Below are 23288 nucleotides of genomic sequence, written 5' to 3'. Positions count from 1 at the left end.
CAGAAAAATAGACTCAAAATGGATGAAAGACCTCAATGTAAGATAGGAATCCATCAAAATCCTTGAAAAGAACACAGGCAACTACCTCTTTGACCTCAGCCACAGCAACTTCTTCCTAGAAACATTGCCAAAGGCAAGGGAAGCAAGGGCAAAAATGAACTATTGGAACTTCATCAAGATCAAAAGCTTTCGCACAGCAAAGAAAATAGTCAACAAAACCAAAAGACAACTGACAGAATGGAGAAGATTTTTGCAAATGACATGAGATAAAGGGCTAATTTCCAAAATCCAGAAAGAATTTATCAAACTCAACACTCAAAGAACAAATAATCCAATCAAGAAATGGCCAGAAGACTCATGAACAGACATTTCTGCAAAGAAGACATCCAGAAGGCCCACAGACACATGAAAAAGTGCTCCACATCACTAGGCATCAGGTAAATACAAATCAAAACCACAGTGAGATACCACCTCACACCAGTCAGAATGGCTAAAATTAACAAGTCAGGAAATGACAGATGTTGGTGAGGATGCAGAGACAGGGGAACCCTCCTACACTATTGGTGGGAATGCAAATTAGTTCAGGCCCTCTGGAAAATAGTATGGAGGTTCCTCAAAAAGTTGGAAATAGAGCTACCCTACAACCCAGCAATTGCATTACTGGGTATTTACACTAAAGATACAAATGTAGTGATCTGAAGGGGCACATGCACCCGAAAGTTTATAGCAGCAATGTCCACAATAGTCAAACTATGGAAAGAACCTAGATGTCCATCAACAGAAGAATGGATAAAGAAGATGTGAGATATATATATAAATATCTATCTATCTATCTATATATAGCTATACACACACACACAATGGAATGCTATGCAGTCATCAAAAGAAATGTAACCTTGCCATTTGCAACGATGTGGATGGAACTAGAGGGTATTATGCTGAGTGAAATAAGTCAATCAGAGAAAGACAACTATCACATGATCTCTCTGATACGAAGAATATGAGAAGCAGGGCAGGGGGTGGTTGGGGGAGAGAAGAAAAAAAAACGAAACAAGATGGGACCGGGAGGGAGACAAACCATAAGAGACTCTTTTTTTTTTTTTTAAAGAGTTTATTTATTTGACAGAGAGAGATCACAAGTAGGCAGAGAAAGAGGGAGAAGCAGGCTCTGCACTGAGCAGAAAGCCCGATGCAGGGCTCGATCCTAGGACCCTGAGATCATGACCTGAGCCGAAGGCAGAGGCTTAACTCACTGAGCCACCCAGGCACCCCCATAAGAGACTCTTAATCTCAAAAAACAAACCGAGGGTTGCTGGGGGGTGAGGAGGTAGGGAGAGGGTTATGGACATTGGGGAGGGTATGTGCTATGGTAGGCCTGTGAAATGTGTAAGCTTGATGATTCATAGATCTGTACTCCTCGGGCAGGTCTATAATATAATATAATATAATATAATATAATATATGTAATACATTATATGTTAATAAAAATAATTAAGAAAATAAATAAAGTGACTGTCCAGGATTGACTAGAACAGTATGATAATTCATATGTATACTGCATGTTCAATTGATAAAGTACTTTTACTTTTGCTATTGAATCCTCTCAGAAGCTCTTTGAAGTTGATAGTGAAGGCATCTAACTCAATATTGCCCTATGAAAGATAACCTGAGCTGCAGTTTAAGTGGCTTGACCATATATTTTTATTTCTTAGACATATCAAGACGCTTGAAATTTTTCCTCTCAAATAAAATTGTCAATGTTTGTTTTGCATTTCTGAGATTTCACAGCATCTTGGGGCAAAAAATTTGTCAGAAGAATCCATCTCTAATGGTATTATGAAAGGCAATGAGGAATAGGTTCTATATGTAAAATTTTTCTTGATGGCCACCTTTACAGGCATACAAGTATTTCACAAAAAATGGAGCACACCAGTAATCTTTTTGGTCCAAGCTGCCACATTTCTGTGCCAATGTTTTGACACTGCAGATAGGAAGAAGTTAGGAAGGGTCATAGGATCCTTGTACATACTGAAATGCCATGTGATCCACCTGATGCTTCTTAAACCAGAACATACTGTAAGCAAGCCTCCTACTCCTTCCTGCCAGTTTTATCTGACATTAAAACCAAAACACTGTAGTGTCTACTCTTAAAGTCTCAAGGTTGGTTGTTTTGTAGTGGGAGTGAGTGTGGTGTTGAGTCCAACTACCACAGAGATGGATCAGCTTCATTCAAATCCAAGATTACAGAACTTATCAAAGTATAGGTAATTCAGGTTCACACAAAATGTCTTTGCCTAAAGTGTAGCAACAATTGCAGAGAAAGCTAGAGCTTTGGAAAGCTCTGCTTCAGTTTTCTTTCAGGTCTTCTTTGAGAAGTCGATCTCCATTATTCCCAGAAGCTTTTGCATCCTGGCACAGATGACCTCTCTCCCTGATGCTCTGCAACTCAGCATGTACAAATTAATTGCCAGCAGTGCGGGTAAGACTTCCCTTGCCCCATATTTATTAAATATCTTCTACAAAATATCTCAACAAGGTCTACAAAACAGCCAAATTTCCTATATATAATTAACACCTGCCTGCTGCTTAATTAAGAAAGGGCAAGTACAGCTGCTGCTGTGACCTTTTCCTATATTCTTCCCAAATCCCCAAAGCTGTGACTATCAGCTACGTCTGTTTTACTGTGGCTCAGTGAGCTTTTGATGGGTGAGGCTTTAGGGTTTTTTTTTTTTCTTTAATGTTTCCTGGCAAAAGGAGCCCTTATTACATAGCCAAATTGAATTCTACCCCTAGCCAATCGAAGAGTAGGCAAGCATCATGACATGTACCACTACCTGGTACTAGCTTGGTGTTCTTCTGTTTTACTTTCTCATGCTGATCTTGGGAGGGAGGTGGATCAAGTTGGGAGAGGAGTAGGTTACCACTCTTCAGCGGAGAACAGGACTCCCATCATGAGCACAGCTGGGGAAGCCAGCTTCCTGCTTATGGCTCTTTCAGTCTGAAAACCTGGAACATCTCTTCTCTTAGTTTTGGGGGCCGAGGTGATGGAAAGAAAACCATGTCCCAAAATGGCCTGTCAAAGTTGATTCAGAGCAACAATGTTTGATTTGGTTAAAATGTAACTTCGGGTGCTTTAGGCTTTAAACAAGACCAAAACTGGTGTTTCACTGAAAACTTAACATTCCCCAGGGGTCCTGTTGACATGGCAGGAGTCAGACAGACTGGCTCCAGCGTTTACTAGCTGTGTGGCCTTGGGCAAATCACTTAACCTCTCTGAGCCCCAATTTCCTTGTCTTGTTAGATGAGGATATCTCACAGAACATGTGCCTGCCACTCTATAAGTGTGAGCCCCTCCTGGATTGTGGAGGCAGAGGCTTGTGCCACAGTTTCATTCACCCCACTAATGGGAGCTTTCCCCTTGGCACTAGCAACTCTGGATGGCTAAGGGTTGCAGTAGAAGAATGTGAAGGTGACCAGTTCTTCCAGTTTTCCCAGGACTGTCAGTGCTAAAACCAGGAAAGTCATGGGAAAACCAAAATATGTTGGTCACCTTAACATTGAAGAGTCAGATCTTTCTACTGCTCAGGTCTGTAAGGACTATAGCTGCAAATCCCTCTCACTATTTCTTGTGCTAAGGAAGAACTATATAGACAATCATCCATGTCCCTATTCTCTACTAGTGAAATAAAAGAAAGTTGAGAATGATACTACATTTTTTTCTGAATAGGCAAAAACTTTAACCAGTTCCTCACACATCATTCAAAAGATATTTTATACACATGTACAAACATACATACACATATTATTTTGCCTTCATGTATGCAAAATGTTTTGTTTCTCACTTTTTATGCCTAATTCATCATGGAGTCCTTTTAATATTGGTACATACTGAGCTGCCTCATTTCTTTTTACAACTGCATAGCATTCCACTGTGTGGTTGTAATGTGATTTACTTAAACAGTCCCCTATTGGTGGAAGTGGTTTAAAATATTATTCTATTTCAAACAACATTGCAGTGACTTTCTGTATTTACATATCATTTTGCACTGGTGTGAGTACATTGATAAGATAAATATCAAGGGTTGGTAACTTTAAAACTAGTTTACTGGGACCATAAAACCCAGACACATATGTCTTCTCAAATCTCTCTTATGTCTCTCCCTTTCCTTTTTCTATTGTTGGAGTTTCCTAGGAAGGGTAAGGACCACTAATTGCTTGGGGGTTGGGGAGGAGGTGAGTAATTTGGACTGAGGCTGAGAAAGTGCAGAAAACAGTAACCTGGCTCTTCATAATTGCTCTGGGACCAGCAGCAGCCAGGAAGGGGGAAGAGCTCAGCTGAGTCCTCCCAGACCTATACAAAGATTTGCATGCTGGTTTGCTGCCTTGAACTGTGCAGACTTCAACATGCTATTTCACTGCTATAAGGGACTAGAAAGATAGCTGAAGGTGGGAATATGAAGATGGGGTTTAGGTAGTTCAAAATTTGTGTTCTTGCTGCAAAACTGCCTTTTAATTTTCAGAGCTAGACCTTAGCAATGACTAATCATCTTCCTCCTCACCCCATTAGAGATGATGAAAATAAGGCCCTAAGAGGGACTGTACTTACCCAATTCAAACAGAAAATTAGTGGCAGGACAAGGACTGGGGCTTCAGGTCACTCTATTTTAGTGGTGTGGGGAATCTTCACTAACTCTTTAATGGGAGTGAAGGTGCCCTATAACCACAGCCACTGAGTTTGTTTTGTATTGGAAGTGCCTTTTGGAACATATGCATAGTTTTGTGGCCTCTAGCAGGATATCAGGGAAAGGGATGCAAGGAGACCAGCAGGGAAATAGCTTGGCTCTAAGAGCTGGATCATGAGGAAGGGTTGGGTCAGAGCTTTGGAAGTTTGGGGAGAAAAGTAGCTTATGGTAAGGCAGAAGGTTGTCCTTCCTCTGCAAATGCAGGGAAGGCTAAAGGTATCAACTAGGGGAAAGAGAATTGTTTTTGAGCCTTGGGAAAACTAAAAGCTCAGAAACAGGAAACCCAGTGAAATGAATAGTATAAGTGGGAGCTTAGTGGAAGACTCCTGTTGCTATAGCACAGTTGCTAATGGTTAGAAAAGGAAGTTAAGTGGTCACATAAGGTCCCTAAATGAAAGATATCAGATAATTTTGGACCCTGGTCTTCAAGTTATCCAAGATCACAGACACCAGGGCATCAATTATCTAGTGCCACCAACTTAAAAGGAATGACTGTTTCCAATAAAAAAAAAGAATGATTTATTCCAACTGCCTTACTCTCCACCCTTTCACCTACAAGCTACCAACAATGGATAAGTTCTTCTGTGGGTGTTTCTTCTTGGGGGCACCCTGCCTGTTGCTTCCAGCTCTGGGATCCCACCACCAAGGCACATGATATCCTAACCAACTCCTATGAGATTAGTAGTTCCTGTTCTGACTCTGGTGATGTCCTCATTGAAGCAGCCAGCGCAGTGATTTCTTCTTCAAATTTCTCTTCAACTATCCCCCTCAAAAGGAAGAGAGTCGTTTTGGGCTAACAAATGCCTGTGATTAGCCCTTGGTTTACATGCATTATCTCATTTAATGCCCACAGTAACAGTCCTGTAAGAGAGGTGGAGAAGTTGAGGCTTAGAGAGGTTAAGTGACTAGTTCAAGTCATAGTAACCCGGGTCTGTTTGACTTTACTGCCTGTCCTGTCCAAATACCAAGCAGCTACAGGGTGGTCACCATGTTCTGGCTTGGGTGTCAGGTCTAACCTGGGAATCACTATAATCCACTTCTTCACCCTATAGAGGCCACCATTTCACCCAATAGGAAAAGCTATGGGCTGGCAATGTCTACAGATTTCCCACTAGTTTAGCTGGAGTAGACCATATACTGCAAATGAGTCACAAATGGGGAGGAAAAAAATCACAATCCTTTAGAGAGGTGCCTGAAATGTCATAATTTCAAATTTTGCATATTTTAATACTTTGTAACAACATGCTATATACCATTCTTAGGAGCTCTTAAAGCTGGGGACTTTAGCCTTTAGAGGTGTTTTAAAATGCTTGCAACCTAGTGCCAAAGGAAACTTGTAAACGTACAACTCACTCAAAGAACAAAACACTGAAGACTCAATTGATGCTTTCTGTGCTTTGGTCTTTATTAAAAATACCTGTCTCTTTCTAATGATGTCTTCAAATGTACCTCATAATGTGGGTGTGACAAGCCCATATCACTTAACCCATGTACTTGGGGATTTGGAGAGATTGCCTCATTGCCAAACTGGCCCCATGGAGACGGTTATTTGAAGGCACGAACAGGACCTAAGAATACACTTACTAATAGGTCCTCTTGTGATGAAGTGGTTAGATAATAAAGAGGAGTTGTGTGAATTTTCATTTTTATTTTTTCTCAGTTTTATAAAGTGGTGTTGACAAAAATCATGAGGTTGGTAGACAGAAATAGATACTAGAACCAGTTGGCTCTGCTTGTTTCTTGCAGCAGTAGTGGTCTAGGGAAGATGAAATTCATTAATTCATTAGTACCTCTGTGTGGGGGTAATGGGAGGCATGTGTGCATGTGTATGTATGTGTGTGTGTGCCTTGTCCACTTTGCTCCACCAGTGATAGGTGAGAGCAGGAGCAAGTTCTCAGGTAAAAGCACTTCAGAGGTGGGATTGACTTCAGGATAGGGTAAGAGGCAGATCCATGGGACACTTCACTCAACCCCTAAACCTGTGGATACCTTAGCTGCCTCTAAGCAGAGGACTCTCTGGCTGAGTAAAATTGCCTCACCTGGAGGCAATGGTAATTTGGCAGCCCACCAAATATGGAGGGAAATGGGAGGGGAGAACTGTGATTGCAGGAAACACTAATTTGTCAAGGAAGAGATTATATTTGTGGGCTTTGGTTCCAGACAAATTACTGGCCAAGTAACAAAGCTAAAAAGCTGTGCCAAAGAAGGCCACCAGGGACAAGATTCCTTAGCAGTGGTGGTGATAGTAGTGGTAGCAGTAGTAGTAGTAGTAGTAATGGTAATAATAATGTGAATTGCTAACAGTTGGTGGGCCTTTACTATGTGAGAAGCACTGTAAAACCATGTCACATGCATTATCTCATTTGATCCCAGCAACAACCCTAAAAGGTATGTGCTGTAACAATCCTTATTTTATAGATGGAGAAACTGAGGCTTGGACAACTTTAGTAGCTTCCCATGTAGGTTAATAAATGGCAGAGCTAAAATCTCTCTTGGAGTTTTATAAGTTTATAAGTTTTATAAACCAGTTATTCCCTCAGTGAAAGAAAAAGAAAGGCTTAAATCACAGGTCTCTTTGCAAGTTATACCCTATTCCATGTCATTTGACAAAAGGAGGCAGGATATGAGGGGAGATTCGTGGTGTGAATCACAGCTATTTGGTTCCGTTTTGGTTTTGGTTTTAATATGAAATTCTAAAGTAATTAAGGTGATAGTAATTGTTTAATTTACACAGCACTTTATCAGCTATAAAGATCTTGAAAATTCTTATTTGGCTTTGAAGACAACCCTGAGGAGTAGGCAAGGTAAGTAATACTATTGGCTTTTTTCCAGAGAAAGCACTGTGATCCAAGTGAAGTAGGTAAATTGCCCAGGTCACTATGTGGTAAACTAACCCTGGCCTCCTAACTCCCAGTACAAGGCTTTTTTCACTGTATCTCTACATTTTCTGTTTTTGGTGTTATTTTATATCTTTTTAATTAGTCATCTGTATTTTCAAAGTCTAATTTCCCCTTCTCATCCCTTTTCTTCCATCCTGCAGTATAACTTTCTATTGTCATCTCTGGTAAAGAAATATGGCATACTCAAGTGCACTGTTAGCAGATATCTTCATGGTTAATGAGGGTAATACCATGCTGGGCCCAAAGGGAAATTCTTCTCTGACCTGAACAGCTCCTGGTAGTAATTATTTAAAAAAATAACTTGGCCATACAACTATTACACAAAAGCATTGTGTAAGGATCTTACTAGAAAAGACGGAGAGTGCTGTTGCTACCCCCCCCTCAGGAGCAACTTGCTAAAGCCCTTTCAGATATGCTTTACCCTAAGACCTACTGCTACCCTTCTCATAGTTGTGGACCTTCATTTATTTCCCTGTTGAAACACCAACCAGATATGTATCCCTTTCCAACTTCTCCCTGCAGGCAAACATCTGGTAAAACTACAACCCCATCTCTAGCCAGGCTATATTTAAGGGATTAAGACTGCTCATCTTCTAAATGGCTACTAACTACAGTAATCAAATTCTAACACCTACTGGCCAGGGCTTAAAGCAAAGCTGTTACCATCTGGATTTTGTGCTGCTCAACTCTTGATAGCTTATCCAGAAAAGTACAAATGCATTAAGGGAGAGGGAAAGAGGCAGAGAAAGGGAGAGATCAGTGGTTTATAACTCAAGCTGACAGCCCTGGAAAGGGGGAGGAAGAGAGAAATAGAAAAGAGATAAGAATAAAATCAGTGTGCTACATTGGAAGAGTGACTGGGAATGGCATCGATCATTCACAGACTTGCAGATGACAAAAGATGCTTGTTTTCCCACCAAGGATGCATACATAGGATTCCCACTTGGAACCTTCTCTCAGTCACCATTCATTAGCTCTGAGATCGTGCCCTAATCAGTGTGGGCAGCTCCCTGCTCAGAGTTGCTGGGGAGAATGCAGCAGACTAAAATGGGAAGAAGGGTTATTAGCTAAGATCTGGGGGACAGCTAGAGCTGCATCACACGAAAAATAAACAGTAGGCAAAACTGTCCTCTGGGAGGGTGAGGGGACTGACGTTTAATTGGAAACAGGTCCTAACAGTCAAACTTGCTTAGGAAAGGGGAGGAGCAGGGGAAGTGGCAGGGGGGAGTACAGTGTGAAACAGACCAATAGCAATAAACAAACACCAAAATTGATACACAGAGAAATATGGAGACACAGCTAATCCCTCTTGCTCCTTTCATCTCTTCATACATATGATAAAAAGTAATGTACTTGTTAATTCTGTAGGTTGCTTTGCATGGTAAGGACATTTTAACAATATTTGCTTTCCCAATCCATGAACATATGATTTAATTTCCATTTGGTTGTGTTGTCTTCAATCATATTCATCAGTGTTTTATAGTTTCAGTGTACAGGTCTTTTACCTTCTTGGTTAAGTTTATCCTAATTATCTTATTACAGACACAAGTCTGATATCCACACCTTTTCTGAAGTGTCCATTATGGCTTGGCATCCTGCTAGTCACATTGTGTACACTAGTACTAATACTCACAACAGTATTTCCAAGTAAGTATTACTGGCTTCATATTACAGAGAAAGCACTGAAACTCGGAATGGTCAACCACTTTCTCCAAGATCATACATATTTACAAAGAGGGATGACTGCCAACCCAAATCTGTCTGATTACAAAGCCTAGATACATTTCTACTCAGTATACTATACACATTGCCCCTCTTTCCTGGAAAGTAAGGGTGGATTTGAGGTGAGAGAGAAGGTAGTTTCTAAAACCATAAGAGATCTGAATGATCCAGTTTGGGAGTTTTCAGAGAAGCATTTGTACATGGAAGCAATATGGCACCTGGGAGAGACAGTGGGAATAATAAACTCTGAATTCCATGGAGTGTGGACTCCATCTAATCTGCTATATGAGCAAGTCATGTCACTTCCCCAAGCTGCCATCTCTTTGCTGTGAGCTACAGATAAAGATGCTAACATTTGGCATTGTTTCTTCAAGGGAAGACTAAGACATAAGTGACAAAACTATTAATACTGCTCAGGTCTATTGCCATAAAGTAGCCTCCTACAGAATTAAAGACTGCAAGGATAGCTCCTGGATTCAGGAATAGAAATTATTTCAAAACTGAGCAGGTCAGAAAGGCAAACTGCAGCACAAGACTCTTGGTAAATCACAAATAAGGCTGAGTTATATCTGACCAGCACAGTGCCCAGAGTGCCACACCTTACCCATAGCAGGTAGTTGATGAATGTATATAAAGTGAAATTGAGTGCAGAGAAAACACAGCTGGGGAGAACAATGAGGAAGGGTATTCTTGAATGTTCTTATTAATTGGCTCCTATAAGCCACTTGCTATTGTAGGAAACACATGAGATTTCTTATATTTTCAAACATATATATTTAGGCAAAAGCCAATTAAGTATAATAAAAAGAGAGTGTATTATTTTGAAGTCAGGTAAACCTAGATTTGAAACTCAGCTCCATCACTTACTATGTGTTTGTCTTTGGGCAAGTAATTTAACTTACAAACCTCTGCACTTTTATTTACAAAAACACATACAATGACATTCAACTCTTAATAAAGATCAAGAGAATACATGAAAGTGCTTAGTGCTACATACAAATCCAATACTTATTTCTTTTTTCCCTCTGTGGATATGGTGGTAATATTTTTTGATCCTTAAATTGGGATACAAGACTTGTTGAGTGTGAGCATATATGTGGTTGCAACAGGATACTGAGGGGTTCAATTTGAAATCAGTGTTTGCCCCAAATTTGACAGCATCATTTACATACTAATTGTCCAAACCCAGTGGGTCTTTACTACCAGAGGTTAGGGTACTTCTGATTTTTAAGGATCAGTTCATGTGAGCACAGGCTCTCTCCCTCCCATGAATAACAGAGCAGGGATCACTGAGGAAGGAAATAAAGCCTATAAATAGAAAATCAATTTTAAGTCTATAGAGGAATTTGTGTCCGCTGTGCCCATACTCATAGTGCTGGGACTTTTGAACTTCTCCCCACACCCTAAAAAAAGAGAACCTAGAGTATCAGAAGGGTTTCTGATTGTAGATATGAAGATTTAAGGTAAGCTAAGAGAAATGTGCTACTCAAGTCTGGAAGAGAAAGCAGTGTTGAAGTAAGTAGTGCTTAGAACAACTCAGATTAGTGAACCCAAGTTTTTTTTTTTTTAATCTTTTTAAATTTAGCACATTGACATTTGAGTCTAATCTTCTCTAATGTTTATATTAAAACAGAAAAGCAATTTTTGAAGGACCAAAAATGATGACTGACTTGAAAACATCTTCTTCTGTTATATTCCATTAATCACAACTATGGGAAATAGTTTCAAGAGCTGCTATAATCTGCCATAAGTAAGGCACCACCATTTACCTGGTGGCAATCTATTCTGATAGCATATTCTAATTCCAGGCCAATTATGTAGGAAGAGATGACTAGTTTGTAGACATCTGATCTTGCAAACTCAAAACTAGTTATATGAAATAAAGGTAGGTATCACAAGATCATTTCCCACAGAACAAACAATTAAAAGCAGAGTGTCAGCACACCAACTAGCACAACCTATGGCTTTACGGGACAGAACCCAGAAGTCTACAGCTAGCTACATAACAACTTCTGCCAACCTAAAGCAAATTCTAACCCTTCTTTTCTACTTTGTCATTTATGTGCCTTGGGCTTTCACGGAAAGTCTAAATGTACAGTTATACAATGAAAGCTGGCAAATGCATCTTCTCATTTTATCTGTATACCTTTCAAAACCTTAAGATATTTACAGTGGACATCATAGTCAACAAACCCATCTCCTTGTTCATGGCTATATACTTATAACTATATACTTAAGCTACCCCCTCCAAATGGCTGCTCTTATTTTTCTTAACAGATTCCTCTCCTCCTTTTAGCCTTGATGCACAGAAAGTAAAAGCTTGTTCTACTTAGCTCTCAGTTCAACAGGAGCAACTAAATATTTGCTCTACCAACATGAGATCGGTAGAAAACTAAGAGCACTTTTAATGAAGAAAAGTGAGTGCAGAATAGGCAGAGATTGCCCATGCCAATGAATGCTCTCTGGTTATTGCAGAGAAATCAGCTATAAGAAAATACTCCACCTATGTATAATCTCAGTGCTTTTCCTGATGGGCTGAACTTCCACTGTGATATCCCCAGCTGATGGTTTTTTTAATTTCTCCAGACCTAGAGGCAAGGTAAGACTTTTCCAGGCTCGTTATTCACTGATTTTTTTAAACTCACATGATTTGTAGCCAGAAGTAACTCCTTACATAATAAAAAATAACAAGGGAAATGTAACCTGAAAACCTCATAAACCTTGAGTAAATATGAAAGAGGACAATCTTACTGACCCCCAAATAGGTAGAGTATATGCACATACCATCTCCTCATTCAAGGACTTAGAGGTGGATTGGGATGCCCTTTAGTCTATCTTAATTTTCTAATTGAATCCCACATATACAAGTCTTTCAAAACGCATATTCAGAGGTTAAGAGGACATGTTGATTGACAGCTTGAAATGAGGTATATGGGTATTTGGATGAAAGAAGGTGGTTCTGGAGTAAGTGGATAGGAGAATCAAAGAGAAAAATGGTAGAGGAAAAGATGTCAGTGAGGGGTATCAGGAAGGCAGAATTCAGTGTATAAAAGCTTTTACTGTATAAGAAAAAAAAATCAAGGTTACATTTTCTATAAGGCTTACAATATTTTCTATACTCTGCCTGATTTATCCTTTCAGCATCCTACAAAGGCAATGAGAACATAGGATATCATTTTTATAACTCACTGCTTCAATAAGTACACTTAAAGTGCTTTTGCTTCTCCAAGTTTAGCTTTTCTCAATAGCATTTAAGAACGTCAAAGTGTGTTACAGATTCTGTTCAGTTTATATTATTGCCACTTGCATGGTTTTTTTCCAGAATATGTTTGTAGGTATATATTAGCTTAGGTATAAACCTTTTGGTAAGCTGATATAAATAAATAAAAATTATACCATTTTCCTGGATTAAAATGTTTTGGGGGTCTCACTAAGACAATTTAACAAAGGATCTTGAGAAAGTCCATTGATAACATTCTTTATTCTTGAGTTCTAAAGTCTAATGTAACCTATAGACCTAAAAAAGTCCTCTTGAATCAAAATGCTTAATTAATTTCCTCAAGGTAAATGTCACAAGACCATCTTACATAATAAATAACCTAAAGCAATTAAGAACTAAAAGCACATGAAATATATATTTTTCAAGTTTCAAGACAGTCATTCTGCCTTAGTTGGGTACTTTGAGTCTAAGATGAGATATGATCTGTCTTCTGATTGGAATAGGGAGTCACTGGGCTTATATAACCACATTTAAGTGAAAGTATAAAACACATTCTAAAAGCCAAACATATATTTTGATCAATCGTGCCACAACTGAGGACAGATTATTACAAAAATCCTAAACAAACAACACTATGAAAATTGTTAATTACAGCTTAACAGTGGGCTATAAAACTCTGGTTTCAGCTGTGTTCTAGTACCTCCCATTTTCACCATCACATTCTTATGCCAGAGAATTAATATCTTTTTACATTATAAGCTGCACTTTTTAAAATACATCATGCTATGTTTAGGCACAAAAAGATAGGAAATTATTTTTTAATATACAATAATTATTTTTAATACATAAAGTTAAAAAAAATAAGTATGCCCTACGTAGAAAACAAAATATAGAGCAACCAAAAAATGTTACTCTTGGTTTTTTAGACATTTAAAAAGTGTTTTGAAATAATTATAAATTCAAAGGAAGTTTCCAAGAAATGTACAAGGAGGTCCTGTGCACCCTTCACCCACCTTCCCCATTGTTACCAGCTTGCATAACTATAGTACAATATGAAAAGTAGGAAACTGACATTGGTACAATCCATAGAACTTACTCAGATTTCACCAGTTACACATAAACTCGATGTGTGTGTGTGTCTGTGCAATTTTATCACAGGTGTAGCTTTGAGTAAACATCATGACAATCAAGATATTGGACTGTACCATCACTACAAGATTTTTCTCATGCTACTCCTTTATAGCCATACTACTGCCGCTGCCCCTCCCATCCCTAACCACTGGCATCCACCAATCTGTTCTGTTTCTGTAATTTATTATCTCACAATTGTTATATGAAGGGAACTATTCAGGATGTATCCTTTTGAGATTAGCTTTTTACATTCAGAATAACTTCCTTGAGGTTCATCAAAGTTATACTGCTGAGTAGTATTCCATGGTACAATGTACCATGATCTGTTTAACCATTCAACAATTGAAGGACATCTGAGTACTTTACAGTGTTTGGATATATGAATAAAACATCAATGAACATAGCAGCAATGTCCACAATAGTCAAAATGTGGAAAGAATCAAGATGCCCTTCAACAGACAAATGGATAAAGAAGGTGTGGCCCATATACACAATGGAATATTACTCAGCCATCAGAAAGGATGAATACCCAGCTTTTGCATCAACAAAGATGAAACTGGAGGAGATTATGCTAAGTGAAATAAATCAAACAAAGAAAGTCAATTATCATATGGTTTCACTTATTTGTGGAACATAAGGAATAGCATGGAGGACATTAGGAGAAGGGAAAAATGAAGGGGGAGAAATCAGATGGGGAGACAAACCATGAGAGACTATGGACTCTGGGAAACAAAAACTGAGGGTTTTATAAGGGGGGGATGGGTGAGCCTGGTGAGGGGTATTAAGAAGGGCATGGATTACATGGAGCACTGAGTGTTATACTCAAACAATGAATCATGGAACACTACCTCAAAAACTAATGGTGTACTGTATGGTGACTAACATAACACAATTAAAAAAAGAACTTTTATGAATATATGTGTACACATTTCTACCTGAAAATAAATTTTTACTTCTCTGGAATCTGTGTCCAAGAGTTCAATTGCTGGGCTGTATGGCAAATCTGTTTTTAGTTTGAAATGAAACTTCCAAACTATTTTTCAGATTGTCTGTACCATTTTATATTCAAACTATTTTTCGGAGTGCCTGTACCAATTCACATTCCCACCAATAATATGAGTGATCTAGTGTCTTTATATCCTCCCTAGAATTTGGTGGTGTCACTATTTTTTAATTTCAGCCATTCTAATAGACATGTAGTAACATCTAATTGTGGTTTTAATTTACATTTTCCTAATGGCTAATGATATTGAACATTTTTTCTTTTTTTTAATTTTTAAATTTATTTTTTATTTCAGCAAAACAGTATTCATTATTTTTGCACCACAGCCAGTGCTCCATGCAATTCGTGCCCTCTATAATACCCATCACCTGGTACCCCGACCTCCCACCCCCCTGCCCCTTCAAAACCCTCAGATTGTTTTTCAGAGTCCATAGTTTCTCATGGTTCACCTCCCCTTCCAATTTACCCCAACTCCCTCCTCTCTATCTCCCCACGTCCTCCATGCTATTTGTTATGCTCCACAAATAAGTGAAACCATATGATAATTGACTCTCTCTGCTTGACTGATTTCACTCAGCATAATCTCTTCCAGTCCCGTCCATGTTGCTACAAAAGTTGGGTATTCGTCCTTTCTGATGGAGGCATAATACTCCATAGTGTATATGGACCACATCTTCCTTATCCATTCGTCCGTTGAAGGGCATCTTGGTTCTTTCCACAGTCTGGAGACAGTGGCCATTGCTGCTATAAACATTGGGGTAGATGGCCCTTCTTTTCATGACATCTGTATCTTTGGGGTAAATACCCAGGAGTGCAATGGTAGGGTCATAAGGAAGTTCTACTTTTAATTTCTTGAGGAATCTCCACACTGTTCTCCAAAAGGCTGCACCAACTTGCATTCCCACCAACAGTGGAAGAGGGTTCCCCTTTCTCCACATCCCCTCCAACACTTATTGTTTCCTGTCTTGCTAATTTTGGCCATTCTAACTGGTATAAGGTGATATCTCAATGTAGTTTTAATTTGAATCTCACTGAGGGCTAGTGATGATGAACATTTTTTCATGTGTCTGATAGCCATTTGTATGTCTTCGTTGGAGAAGTGTCTGTTCATATCTTCGGCCCATTTTTTGATCTGATTGTCTGTTTTGTATGTGTTGAGTTTGCAGGATTCTTTATAGATCCTGGATATCAACCTTTTGTCTGTACTGTCATTTGCAAATATCTTCTCCCATTCCGTGGGTTGCCTCTTTGTTTTTTTGACTGTTTCCTTTGCTGTGCAGAAGCTTTTGATCTTGATGAAGTCCCAAAAGTTCATCTTCACTTTTGTTTCCTTTGCCTTTGGAGACATATCTTAAAAGAAGTTGCTGTGGCTGATATCGAAGAGAGTACTGCCTATGTTCTCCTCTAGGATTCTGATGGATTCCTGTCTCACATTGAGGTCTTTTATCCATTTTGAGTTGATCTTTGTGTACGGTGTAAGAGAATGGCCGAGTTTCATTCTTCTACATATAGCTGCCCAGTTTTCCCAGCACAGTCTTTATTGAAAAGACTGTCTTTTTTCCACTGTATATTTTTTCCTGTTTTGTTGAAGATTATTTGACCATAGAGTTGAGGGTCCATATCTGGGCTCTCTACTCTGTTCCACTGGTCTATGTGTCTGTTTTTATGCCAGTACCATGCTGTCTTGGTGATCACAGCTTTGTAGTAAAGCTTGAAATCAGGTAACGTGATGCCCCCCGTTTTATTTTTATTTTTCAACATTTCCTTAGTGATTCGGGGTCTCTTCTGATTCCATACAAATTTTAGGGTTATTTGCTCCAGCTCTTTGAAGAATACTGGTGGAATTTTGATCGGAATAGCATTAAAAGTATAGATTGCGCTAGGCATATAGACATTTTAACAATGTTTATTCTTCCGATCCAAGAGCATGGAATGGTCTTCTATCTTTTTGTGTCTTCTTCAATTTCTTTTATGAGTGTTCTGTAGTTCCTCGAGTACAGATCCTTTACCTCTTTGGTTAGGTTTATTCCCAGGTATCTTATGGTTCTTGGTGCTATAGTAAATAGAATCGATTCTCTAATTTCCCTTTCTGTATTTTCATTATTAGTGTATAAGAAAGCCACTGATTTCTGTACATTGACTTTGTATCCTGCCACATTGCTGAATTGTTGTATGAGTTCTAGTAGTTTGGGGGTGGAGTCTTTTGGGTTTTCCATATAAAGAATCATGTCATCTGCAGAGAGTTTGACTTCTTAATTACCAATTTGGATACCATTTATTTCTCTCTGTTGTCTGATTGCTGTTGCTAGGACTTCTAATACTATGTTGAACAAGAGTGGTGAGAGTGGGCATCCTTGTCGTGTTCCTGATTTCAATGGGAAGGATGCAAGCTTTTTCCCACTGAGGATGATATTTGCTGTGGGTCTTTCATAGATAGATTTTTTCATGTACTTATTTGCTATCTGTATATTCTCTTGGATGAAATATCTGTTTTTTACCCATTTTCTAATTAGATTTTTTGGTTTTTAAATACTTAGATTTTAGAGTCTTTATATGTTTTAGAAATAAGCCCTTTGTTGGAAATGTGATTTGAAAATATTTTCTCCCAGTCTATAATTTCCCTTTTTATCCTCCTAATGAAGTCACAGAGCAAAGTTTTACATTTTAATGAGTCTGGTTTATCAACTTTTATTTTTATGAATCATGTTTTTGGTACCATATTATTATATGCATATTATATAACACCTTTGGAGAAACATTGCCCATGAAGTTCTTTCTGCTATCTTCCATGCCTTTGGAAGCTTTTATATGTGTGCACATGCACACACACTGACTGTAACTGGAAGAATTTTAACTTATTGCTTGTGCGTAATTACTAAAGTATATGTACTACTATGGAATCTATAGAAATACAGCTCCTAATGCTGAGTATAATGCTATAAAATATATTATCTAGGAGACTTTATTTATTATCTCTGATATGAACAGGGGAAAATAGCTCATAAAGTTACAATTCCTCTTTAAATTATACTATTTCTATTTAGAAAAACTAAATAGAGAACCATGACATATATATATATATATATATATATGATGTTATATAAATCTGTGAAATTTATACCTTGAAAATTATGTGGTCATACACAGGGAAAAAGTCTAAAATCTGAAATTCTTTGGCACCTGGGGAAACAGTATACAGTTTAACAGAAATTGAGATTTGAGACGAATGTACAACAAATGCTTGAAATACCTACTTTAGTAAGATAACATGAATAAAATTCAGTAAAATGGAACTCACAGCAGAACACGGTTTTAGAGGGGCACCTGGGTGGCTCAGTGGGTTAAGCCTCTGCCTTCAGCTCAGGTCATGATCCCAGGGTCCTGGGATGGAGCCCCGCATCGGGCTCTCTGCTCAGCAGGGAGCCTGCTTCCCCTCCTTTCTCTCTCTCTGCCTGCCTCTCTGCCTACTTGTGATCTCTGTCAAATAAATAAATGGAGCACTGGGTGTGGTGAAAAAATAATGAATAATGTTTTTCTGAAAATAAATAAATTGAAAAATAAATAAATAAAATCTTAAAAAAAAAAAAGAACACGATTTTAGATGTTCCATATGAGAACAACCAGAGTCCATGAGTTTATATTGCCAACCACTGACTTGTCATTATCTGCCCTTAAAACTTAACCTGGCTTGAGATAGAGCTAGATCTCTGATACTTTGCCTTAGTTTGTACCACTATTTGATCAGTTCTGGTTATTTGCCCAAGAACAGTTTGAGATGAAGGAAAACAGAGTCCAAGTGACTTGCCTGGCTCTCCATGGTAAATTCTCTCAGAGTCAGGAATGAGGGGGTAGTAACCCAACTTTTTTGTATTCTTTTTGGAAATCCTTCAGGACATAAATGCTGCTTTTTTTTTTTCCAATGGAGTCACTTAAAGGTGATCAAAAAAATAACTTAAGTACTGAACGAACCACTTCAAATCCAGTCTACCCCCAGATAAACATGGTAGAAGGTTTATTTGGAACCCTTAAGTAAAAACATCAGCAAAGATCCTTTGACCCTTGGATAAATGCAAAACAAATAGATCTCCAGCCACCTGGACAACTCAAATGCAAGAGCTATTTGTGTGGCATTTGCAAACATTGAAAGAGAAATTAGGCTTCTGGCAGGGGCTATGTCCTTATTTGTTGTTCTTTTTAACCTTTTACCAAACCTCCTTATCTTCTCTTTTATCATCACATCCCCAGTACCTCCATCTTGTAGGCTCTAGCCCGAATACCTTTCTCTAGATCCCAAATGTCTAATCTGAAATTGGGCTATTTGATCTTCTGAGAACTTCCCATTGAGTTCTGATTTGATTAGTCCTTTTTGTAATCATTTTGGTCTGCTTAGGGACATCTGGGGGTGGTTAAGTGTTTTCTAAACAAGTTATCCTATTAATTCTCCTGAGAATGCTCCTCACAGGACTTGACTAAAAAGCACAATGCCAGGGGTGCCTGGGTGCTCAGTGGGTTAGGCCTCTGCCTTCTGCCCGGGTCTGGTCTCAGGGTGTTGGGATCGAGCTCAACATCGGGCTCTCTGCTCTACAGAGAGCCTGTTTCCTCCTCTCTCTCTCTGACTACATGTGATCTTTCTCTCTCTCTCTCTCTGTGTCAAATAAATAAAATCTTTAAAACAAAATTGAAAATAAAAGAAGAAAAAAGAAAAAAAAAGCACAATGCCAGACTCCTACACAGAAACACTAACTCCACTCATAGGAAGAGAAACATATATCAGCAGAAGCAAATCCATATGAATGTGCATAAGTATATAGTGAGCCACAAATGGACACAATACACAGAGGGGATGAAGTAGGGAATAGTGAGCTTCCACATAGATTCTCTTGTTCTTCTTATGGTCTGTAAAGTCTGTATAACTATCAAGGGCTCATAATTAACACTGGATGACCAGCATCCCTTAATAGTGATGACTCAAAGATAAGGTACCTACTATGAGTCACTGTGAAATGTGTCCCAACAGTGAACAAAACTGTATTCCAACAAAAGCTAAGGACCCCATCCTGCTCCCTGACCTGGAATTCCCCTTGTAGGATTCCCTAGGAATAATAGTCTTCATTGCCCCAGTGGGACTGCAGGGAACTGTGAAGTTGGGAAGAAGGGGGAGGTGCCTCTGTATTCACACCCTGGCAAAACAATTGTTAGGATATTAGAATTAACTGAGTGGTATCTTTAACAATAGTCAGTCTTAGGTCTTTTTCTTCTAGAGCAGGGGCAGGGTAAGGTGAAGCTCATTGCTGTCAGCCTATAGCCTCAACAAGCTGCTAACAGTCGCTTTGTTTCTCAATAAAAATATCAACTTCAGGGGGCGCCTGGGTGGCTCAGTGGGTTAAAGCCTCTGCCTTCGGCTTGGGTCATGATCTCGGGGTCCTGGGATCGAGACCCACATGGTGCTCTCTGCTCAGCAGGGAGCCTGCTTCCCTGCCTCTCTGCCTACTTGTGATCTCTCTCTCTCTCTCTCTCTCTCTCTCTCTGTGTCAAATAAATAAATAAAATCTTTTAAAAAAAATATCAACTTCAGGGCACCTGGGTGGCTCAGTCATTAAGTGGCTGCCTTTGCTTCAGGTCATGATCCCAGGGTCCTGGGATCAAGCCCTGCATCAGGCTCCCTGCTCTGCGGGAAGCCTGCTTCTCCCTCTCTCACTCCCCCGGCTTACATTTCCCTCTCTCACTGTCTCTGTCAAATAAATAAATAAAATCTTTCAAAAACCAACTTCCTTCTTAAAGTCACCACTACACTGCTATTGCTGGGCAGGAAGTCCAAGCTCTGGAGTATGACTAGCATGCTAAAACACATGAGGACACCAAAACCCAAGTATCCCTCAGGATGGCAGTCCAGGTAGTCATCATAAGGGAGACAGGAAATAACAACATCTCAGATTTACCCACTTAGAGCTTCCTCTCTTCCCACTTTCTCTTCCCTTAAACAGAAACAAAGAAAGGTCTGCCCAAAAGTGATGAAACCCCCCCCCCCACACATGACCCACCGATAGTCATCCCACAAAGGAAGTGTCTGCTGTGGTGGAAACCTCAATTAAAACAGTTAAAGACAGAGTTCAATAGCAGTTGGACTAGAAGACACTGAGGAGAGTGAAGGCTGACTACTACTTAGTTTGCTTTCCTCCCTCCACCTCAGAGTTAAAAAGAAGCCACATGCAGAGAACAGATATCCTCTGCCTCTGAGCAAAGAATGCAATTGGTCATGCACATATTCTGGTTACCAGGGTCCCTATAAAGAAAAGCTAATAAATACTCTGGTCTTAAGATCTGACCTGACTCACAACCACCCCAGTGCTACCATTCATGCTATTGGTATGATGCCTGCCCTTGCTCAGACACATGTAGAGCATAGAATGATTTAATAGATCCTACAGTGAGTTAAGTCTTTCATGCCTGACTTCTCCAGCTATACTATACTTTTCCCATAAAACTCCCTCTGGCAATCTGGAGTCAGTTTCTAGGGTTGACTTTAGCCTAGAAAGAATGACTAGGTTTATGTGGTTTTTTTTTCTTCTTCCATTCCCTAAATCATAGAAAATGTGTATATGGACTTCTGATTTTTGGACTTGAAAAACATGGAGCATATTTTCCTTCATGCTGGAATGTAGTACAGGTGCAAGTGATGATGAGTCGTGTATATAAATGGTTGTCAATAATCAGTGTGGGAAAACTCTCTAAACCAAACCCTATGCTTGGGGCCAGCCTTATCCACTGAGTATCTACCTCATGCCAGGTGTTTTGTATACATTTGCAACTAAGATAAGATTTGGCTCAATATGTAAAAAGATACTCTGCTTCTGAGAACTCCTGACTGGGAGCATACTCTCATGTTCTATAAATCCAAGGCCAAGTCATGCTATGTTTCAGTGTGTTTTGGAAGCTTCTCTCTATCTATTCTCTAGGCTTTTGATGACCTCACCTCATTGTATACCGACTGTTGAGTTTCCAGCTTTAATAATCTTTATAATAATAATTAATATTTATATATTAATATTAATAAATGATATTAATAATTAATAATCCTTGTAATCTACATAGTGCCAACACAGGTTAAGTGGAGGTATGATGGAAACTCAGATGTTGCGGCACTTTTTGATACTGCCCACTTTGTTCCACTGGTGAACCTTAAGTGGCAGATTTCCACTGACTGTCATCTATGCACAGAACTTGATCCAGTTGCAGGATGACACATAAACTGGATTAGCTTTATGCTTCCCAGAAGTGCAATGCTACCTCTGTACTGCCATTTATAATAATTTGCCTATCCTCTGAGGTGTGTGCTTAGCAAACACAACCACTTAACCACAGCAGTATCTAAATGAATTTCCCTGAAATTCAAAGGTTATTTTTAAACTACTGAGTTTAAGAATTTCCCAGAGGACAAGAGACATGCTCCACCATGAACCTCTTTCATGAAATCTCAAGATGACTTGGCACTATAAATTAAATACCCAAATCTGTCTTCATTTCACCTAATGATGGAGAGTTGGTTATATATGATGTTACCCATTATGAGGAGCCTTAGGATCTTAGAGACCTTCTCAAAGCAGCCAAACTCAATGTCAGAGCACAAGTCTCTTAATAGTAACAAATGTTCTAACATCAGTGCATAAACAGAACAGACTTATTCCCTCCACATTGTCTCATGGATAGAAATCCATGTATCAGACATGTGCCTGAGGCAGAGATTGTGTCTACCATGTTTGCTATGCTATAACATCAAATTACAAAGCAATACCAGGAAAATACAGTCGTCAGTATTCTTTGGTAGCAGCTTCAGAACAATTTTTATTGAAAGGGGTAAGGGAAAAGCAACACAAAAATTCATTTTCTTCTCTTTATTTTTTTAAAATTTTCTTTTCTGTCTAGGTGAAAAAAATGATAAAAGGAGCTTTGAGATCTAATCACATTTCTTTAGTCCTCCACCAAAAGGGAAAAATCCTATGTAGATATTGAATTAGTACTTCTACTATCTGCTTAAAATATCTCCCTGGGAGGGCCTCCAAATGAAAAGCACCTCTTTCAGGGCTTAAGTTTCTGCAGCAACTTCTTCAAAAGTTGGAATAAAGTTAACACTAGACTGCAAGTTCTCATTCTTTGATCATGAAAGTTCATCATCCTTGATAACTGAAGGAAGATCAATCAAGTGTTATCAATATTCTTGCTAGAAGCAAGCATAAATTGGTGCCAATTCTGTGCACCCTGGAGAGTGAATGAAAAAAATATATATATATATAAAATCTGCAGGCTGCCTGCAGAGACAGACTGCTGCAGCTGTATCAGTTTTTCCCTGCAGCTTTTTGGGGGTTCTTTTCTCCTCCTTCACTCACACATAAAATTGCTTTTGAATTAAAATTTCTGCTTTTCTGGGGAAAAAAGTCCTGAGAGATATGGGTAGTCAGGTGTCAGGAGGGATTGAAATCATTATTAACTAAAAACTTAGGAAATTCTGTAAGTAATTAATATTAATGAAATCCGGGCAAGAGGAGAGAACTTAAGAAGTCAGAGGGGCACAT

At 38.9% G+C, this 23288-nt stretch overlaps 1 protein-coding gene across 1 annotated transcript in view; it reads right to left on the bottom strand.

Moving 5' to 3' along the window:
• DGKK (diacylglycerol kinase kappa) overlaps nt 1-23288 on the bottom strand; it is a 176273-nt gene that overhangs the window by 129386 nt on the left and 23599 nt on the right. The window lies entirely within an intron of this gene.

Source organism: Neovison vison, chromosome X, assembly GCF_020171115.1.
Source record: "Neovison vison isolate M4711 chromosome X, ASM_NN_V1, whole genome shotgun sequence".
In the NCBI taxonomy this organism is placed as follows: Eukaryota; Metazoa; Chordata; class Mammalia; order Carnivora; family Mustelidae; genus Neogale; species Neogale vison.
This window is presented reverse-complemented; position numbering and strand designations above follow the sequence as displayed.